The 7,914-nt window shown below is 30.4% G+C and overlaps 1 non-coding gene across 1 annotated transcript; it reads right to left on the bottom strand.

The window, feature by feature from the left end:
* Positions 1-496: 496 nt before the first annotated feature.
* Positions 497-568, bottom strand: TRNAN-GUU (transfer RNA asparagine (anticodon GUU)). Its single transcript has one exon. It is a non-coding gene; the product is annotated as a tRNA-Asn (tRNA).
* Between the last annotated feature and the right edge of the window lie 7,346 nt (positions 569-7,914).

The following is a 7,914-nucleotide window of genomic DNA, read 5'->3' as shown; positions in this document are numbered from 1 at the left end:
AACTTGGGTGTGGGTCTTTTGTCGAAATGGAATGGCCTTATCTTTTGATTTTTTCTTTTTCGTTAATGGGTTAAGGGCAGGGGTTCCGTTATAAATTCAATATAGTATACCCAACCCGAATCAGCATATTTTTTTGTTTTACACCCTGTAATTCTTCCTCAACCAGGCTTGGGCAGAATAGCAGAGCAAGTACAAGTATTAGTAGAATAGCAAAAATGTGTTCCTCGTCATTAATATGTTTGATCGCGGTAATTGTGACCTCTCGGGAGAATCGATGACTGCAACAAAGATGCACTTGCTAGTACTAGTACATTTGTAAATAGACCCAGATTGTGGAACAAAGGATTATCCCGGACCTACACCAAGGTATTGACGGTGATTCTCAAATATCGCAGAACAGAATTCGATACGGTGAGATAGAATGCAATAGAAACAAAGACACAGGGAACGGGTTACCTACTCTTAACGGTCAAAGCGAACCCTTTCATTCCGAATTCTCCCCAAGTAGGATTCGAACCTACGACCATTCGGTTAACAGCCGACCGCTCTACCACTGAGCTACTGAGGAACAACGGTAAATTAGGTCTCAGAGAATTCAATTCCCATTCACAACCCATGACTCTTACTATTTTGTGTTGCTTCATTTTAGGACTAAATCCTAGTCCGTAATGATAGACTACACACCTGTCAGGTTTAGAGATAGGAAGATTGATGCAGTCGTTTGTGATGGGATTTAACATGCAAACATGACAAGGTGCAATTCATTTTCTTCTTTCTTTCTCGATAAAAAGACAAAGGAGTCCACGACAGGAATTGATAATCAAGATACTTATACTTAGAGAGGACAACTTAGGTTGAAAAATATGAGCAAAGAAGAGGCTGGAAATTGAGATTCGAGGATCAAGCTTACAACTTAAAACCAGAAAGTTCCATGCTTTACAGACCAACCTGCAACTCGACAAATTAAAGAAGGGAGTTTCAAGAATGTTACCTCAATTATAGTAGCTGGAAGCTTCGAGTTTATATTTCTAATTTGCATTCTCTCCTTTTTCTCCATCCTCCACCACTCCACATTGCACGATGATCTTAGAGTTTCACATTCAAGCTGTCGATGAATCCAATCCAATTTTAACAGGTTGTATTTGAATTTTATTGGATCTTTTTTAGGCCTTTCAATACTGTTATTATTTTATTATTTTCTACACTTTATACATCAGCTTGATTATGGTTTTTCGAGTTTTTGCCATTTTTTTCTTATGGTCTTACCCTAATTTAATATTATCTTTCTATATTTAATTATCCATTTTGAATTCACGGCAAGAAAGTAACTTTCAGTAACATGTCGTTAAAAAAAAAAAAAATGCCACTGTATCAGTAATTCTTAGACGCACGTTGCTGTATATTGGAGTAGTCATGTAGCTAAAAGTTTTAGTGTATATTCACTGCGTACAACTAAAATGAGACTTTTACTGACACTTATGCGTTACTAAAAGCTCACTTTTAGAAACACGTTATTTGTTGCTATTTGTGTTAAACAAGACGTTGCAAGTTTTCTCTAAAAGTTAAGTTTTAGTAACGTATAAGGCTGTTGGGCAATGTAGATTCCTAGTCATTGCAAGTATCTTTTACGACATAGGCAAAACGTCACTAAGAGTATTTTATTAGTCAAAAAATAATGTCAAATTTAATATGTAAGCCTACTATAAAATTTAAAATATAATCATCTTTGAACAAATTACGAATCGATTAGTCATTTTAAATTTAAATAAAAAAAATTATAATGAAGATACACATTTCCAACATCATCACACTACAATTGAAACAAAATGAGATAATACCAACTTGGTCACAAGTTTACATGACAAGTTATATTAGCTTATTTCGTTCATTTCCTAAATGAGCTCAAGTTATATCGACCTATGTTATAGTTCTAAGTTACATCAAGAAAAAGATGAACAGATTTAGTACCACTAGCTATCATAGGTTTTTATGTATATTAAAAAAATCCAACGTAAGGTTTTTGAAGCATAAAAGGTCATTTTGAAACAAATGTAGAAAATACCTACCCAAAATCTTTTCATTTGCATATAAATTTAACTCTATTGACTATCAAATCCCTTTATTGGACTATTGAGACATAAAATTTGACAAATAAAAAAATGAAATATGTAAACACGTGAGAATAAAGAATTGAAGTAGAGGGCGTACTTACATTTATGAAAATAAAGAAGTGAAATAACTCAACAAAAACAACTTAAAGAAACAATTTCAATAGATAGAGATAGAGATAGAGATAGAGAAAACACATTACACAAAACATAAAGATCATTCAAAAGAATTAGAAAAGTATAAACCCCATCGAGAAATTACAAAACAAATCAGACCAATCAAGAATCAACGCAGAAACTCCCAATGGCAAAAGAATCCAAGACAAACACTTGAGTCATGCAAGTCTTGAAGTCATGGATAAATGACACAATGCATGCAACTTTACGGAACCCCTTCCTAAGAAAGTAATATTCACCCAACTTATAATTAACCAATAAATCATGATCTATTAGAAATAAGCAAATGATTTAAATTTTATACCTTCAAACTATGACTATTCCGTGGATGATATACTACTACAAAATTGGCTTTGTTGATGCATGAATTATCTTGAGTTTCGAAATTGCTTGACTCACATTGTTTTACAGAGTTTTGAATTTCTATTCGGAATGTAAAATTTTCATTTGAAAATATTTTATTTTGAAGGGCTTTGTAGCTCATTCTTTTCCAATGTTCTACCCGGTAGCATTTGAGTTTGCAACGGCCTACGAGGGTTGAGATCTGTCACCAACTTTATTTAGATTTCCCGTTACTGCATATGTATTTGAAACCATTTTTGGTTTGTAATTAGAGTAACTAGCCTTAGTTTTGAATGGTTTGTGACGAAAGCTTGCATGTTTTCTCTTATTGAGTTTGTATGAAGTGTTCCAATATTGAGATCTTGATTATATTGAAAATCAAAGAATGTGTGATGAGGCATATTTGGCCACGGATTGAAGTAAATTTTTTGGGGAGTGTTTAAATAGTTTTTATAAGACCTGTATTGATTTTTTTGCAACTGGAAATAGGTGTTCGATATTAATTACTTAATTTTGTTTAATTTGGAGGAAAAAAAGGAAGTTGGGAGATGAAGAAATAAATTAAGAAATTGAGATGCTAAATTGGTGATTCAATTTTGAAATTTTGGAGATAAATTAAAAAAATTTGAAAATTTGAAAATTTGAAAACAACTAAATAAAATAGAAAAAGGGAAGGAAAAGAAAAATAAGAGACAAGGGGAAGGAACTTCTCGGGAAAAGAGGGAAAAAAACAAAACAAAATAAGTAAAACTAAGTAAAAGAAATAAAATATAAGAGAGAGATTTGAAAGTGAACGAAGAAAATTAAAAAAAGAGAAAAGAAAAGGAAGGTCCGGACTGGAGAAATCGAGAGAGAGGGAGAGGAGAGAATGGGAAAAAATAAAAGGGACAATTGTAATATAGTCGATATATTCCAAGTATTAATAGATATAATATAATGTAAATAAAATTATAAATATGACCAAATTTAAATAGTCTATTAGTAATATACTATATTATTATCGACGAGAGAAGTCTATTGCAGATAGACTTGTCTATATTTGTAATTTTTTTTACACTTTGTTATTATAGTTAAAAATGCTACCCATTATAATTATCCAAGGGACAGTTGTAAATATAGATATTAGACTTAAAATATTAACAGATATAACATAATGTAAAAAAATTATAAATATAGTCAAATTTAAATAGTCTATCCATGATAAATCATATTATTGACAAGAGTCTATCGATGATAGATCCACGTACTTCAAATAACTATGGTCGTTCCCATAGTTTTTTTTTTCTCATTTTCCATATTTATTCTTCTGTAATTTTCATCAACTCTTCGTCACTTTCGTCTTCTTCTCTCAAAACCCACCCATCATGGCTGCAACCACTAAGAATAGAGGCGTGAAAAAGAACCTTGCAAGGACGTAATCCAAAATCTGTCGAAATTGAAAAGATGAATGCTATCCATAGATAAAAACAAAATGCTGATAGGGTGTCCAGAATGATTCAAAAAAATCATCAATCTAATCCAGTTTAGATTGGATTATCAATTCATTTGAGTTGGATGAGTTGGGTTGAGTTCAATTGGTTAATAATTCACCTAATATAACTAAAACCAATCTGAACCAACCCAAATTTATTATTAACTTTAAAATATATTTTTTATTACTTATAATACAATTTTTTATACCTATATTGATTTTAATTTCATTTAATTCCAATATTTTTTGAATAATTTATTTTTCAACCATTTTTAAAAGTGGTTTTTTTGCACTTAAAATTTTCATTATATAAATTGAAATTGAATTGTTAATCTTAATTCAATATATGAAAATAATTAAATTAAAATTTTACATATTTACGTTAGGCTTCTTTTTAGAATAAAATTTTAAATAAATTATTCGATTAACACGAATCAACTCAATCTAAATATTTCATGGTTGAGTTGGATTGAATTATTTTTTACATTTGGATTTAAGAAATTTATAATCCAAACAATTGGATTGGATCTAAAAAGTCTTTTAATCTAATTTAATTCAACCTATGAATACTGTTGGAGGCTAGAGAATGAAAACGAAAGGAGGTAAAAAAAAAGTTGGAGGAAAAAAAAAATGAAGCAGAAGTTGTGGGGGCAATTTTGGACTAAAGAAGTAATGAAATTTCAAGATATCTATAAAATCTCAAATTATAGAAGATAAGGGTGTAAAATCTTATTCTTAAATTGATGCCCATTGCAAATTTCTAAAAAAAATATTGTTTTATGGTACAAATGGACAATCACGAAAGGAAGGAAAAAGGTCATTCACGTGAGGAGTGGCAAGAGAAGATGGAGAGAGAGAATTCTATCCCATTATGGTCTACGAGGAAGGAGAAAGAAATATTAGTTAATTGGTAATAAAAGACAAAATGTACTTTGGTACAATGATAAGAGATTAATTATAAATGGAAGGTCCAACCAAAGAATGGTGGAGTAGAATTGAAAAGTTGGTCTCATCAAGGTTTAGTTGATATTATGAATTTTTAATTACTTCCATAATGAATGAATATTGATACGAATCTTCGAATTTTAAGACAGATGAAAAATTGAGTATCTAATGTTTCGAAGAAATGAATTCTAATAACATTGTGAGTGGTTTATTTTTACCAAATTTTTTTTTACCTCTATTTAGCTCTTATTATGAAGTTTTAAGAAAGTTATTTGTGTATAATTATGTATAGTGTTAGAGAAGTTATGAGGATTTATAAAATGATTATAGATTTACAAATAAGTTCATGATTTTAGTGGAAATGGTGGTTTTAGAATCATTTGAAATATTTTATGACTATTTGAGAATTTTGAAATGTGTTACTTTGTTAGGAAATGAAAATGATATTTTAAAAGTTTGAAAATCAACTGTTGAGCTGTGATTGCGACGTGTTCAAAGAGAAAATGTATGAACTACATTGTTTGATAATAAAATTTTTATGTTAGAAGTGGTTTTCAAACCACTAGATCTTTGTACCAAGGAGATTACTCGCATGATACGTGAATATATATTCGTAGTATACTAGAGAGAGATAGGCCTGTGAGACCCAATTTGACATACACATAGGCTTTGGGCTATGTGCTAGGGTGATGCCCTTTGCAGGCTACTCTACGTACACGTATGACAAAGATTACTTAGTTATATACCTGAAGATTACTTGGGACATAGTATGATAGAGATTTGCTTTGCTATGTGTCGGGAGATTTCTCGATGCATAGTATGACAAAGATTACTTTGCTTTGCATATTGAGTTTACTCTCCGCCAGTATGACAGAGGTTTAGGTACCGATTTAGTGATGATTTTGCCAGTTTATGATTATATTTTCAAGATTTACTTTTACGAAAAATTATATATGTTTTAATTATTTTAGGTTTTGAAACTGCTCACAATTTATATGTAGGGATAAAAGCCCTAATGCAACGAAAGAACTAACACCCAACTTGTAATTAATTAGAAACCAAAACACTAGTATATTGACAACACATACAGAATAAAACATAGATAAAAAAAAAAAAACTCAACCTACTGTATAAATTAGGTTAAATATGCTTTACCTTTTTGACAACTCAGATGAAAAACCTAATCTTCTTGGGATGGAATTCAAGAATACAACCACTTGAGAACATCTATATTCTCTGAGAAATTGAGGTTATTGGTTTGTGGGAACCAATTTCAAATTGAAAGTTTTTCATCAAAACATTTATGTGATCAATTTGTGATCTCTTATGTTTTTTCATCTCCCAAGTATATTATGCGTGAGAGCCCTAAACGTGGGCATTGATTCACGTTCTTTTTATAACTACCATGTGTGGGAGTTATTATTATTTAATTTAATAAATTTAATAAAATAAATAATAATTTAATTTAGTTAATCAATTAAATAATTAAATCAATTAAAGTAATAATTAATTAAATTCAATTTAATTAATAAATCAATTTAAATCATATTTAAATGAACATTTCTCACCTAACCTATAGAATTAATTCAATTAATTTAAATTAAATAAATAAATAATTAATCTTTCAATTAATTAATTACTAAATTAATATCACATATTTAATTTAATATCACATATTTAATTTAACCTACATATGAATCATATTCAATTGTATTTCTCTCATAATCTATAATTTTAATGTGCATCTAATACACATTAATTTTATCCTATAGTTTTAATATGAATCCAATTCATATTAAATTAATATTTGAACTCCTTCATAGTAAACAAAAATCCCTCTCAGGTCAGTGAGAGAGTAGGGCCCTTTGTTCAAGTCCCGGAGACACCACTTAAAGGAACACTCATCTACTTACTTTATAGTAAAAAATGAGTGAAATTCATCTTGTATTATTATGTTTCCAGCTCCCCACTCGGTCTTGTCCCTAAAATGGTAGGCATATTGAGTCAGCGAACAAACCATTCTCACCCATATAGATCAAAGGACAATCCCTCGTGAATAAGAGTTCATAATACACTTAGGAATTAGACTAAGTTGCCTAGGTCATCTTATTGAAATAGAAACCTAACTAGTCAATGAGTTACATCTAGTGATTACTATTTTGCGGTCCGACCTTATGCAAATTCATTACATAGGATACCCCTACTTGCATGTCACCTACACGTACGCGTTGAATCATTGTGTTTATATCAAATACAAAGTGGGTGTATCTATAGTGTCACTAGAATAAGTACCCATCCTTATCCCTATACCATAGACTCTTTAGGTTGTATCTCGAACATTGGTCCCCGTATATCTCCACATACAATTCCGATTCATAAGACAGCCTAGGATATTAGTTTATTAGATTTAGGGTTTTCAAGACAAAACAAATACAATACAATCAATAACACTTATTGAAATAACAACAAAAACTCCTTATTGATGACAGTCAATTATTTAGATTTTTTATCTACAAGTTTTAGAGCATAAAACCTAACAAACTCCCACTTGAACTAAAACTCTAGTTAGTGGGATGTATATAATATCAATAACCCAAATCAATGGTAATGTTAAATATATAAATATAATAAACTAGGGTATCTATATACTCATTACACATCCTCCACTTACCCTAGATTATACAATGTACATGTCTCGCAGACCTAGACTCTCTAGATGATTGTCTATCACTTTAGTCAATAGAGTATTTGTAAATGGAATAGCGATGTTATGCTCCGAAGCGATCTTTGTGACGATTACATCTCCTCCTTGCACAATCTCTCGTATCAGGTGATACTTCCTTTCAATATGGTTTCCTTATTTGTGGCTGC

This window comes from Benincasa hispida, chromosome 11 (assembly GCF_027475165.1).
Source record: "Benincasa hispida cultivar pf3 chromosome 11, pf3_genome.v1.1, whole genome shotgun sequence".
Classification (NCBI taxonomy): Eukaryota; Viridiplantae; Streptophyta; class Magnoliopsida; order Cucurbitales; family Cucurbitaceae; genus Benincasa; species Benincasa hispida.
This window is presented reverse-complemented; position numbering and strand designations above follow the sequence as displayed.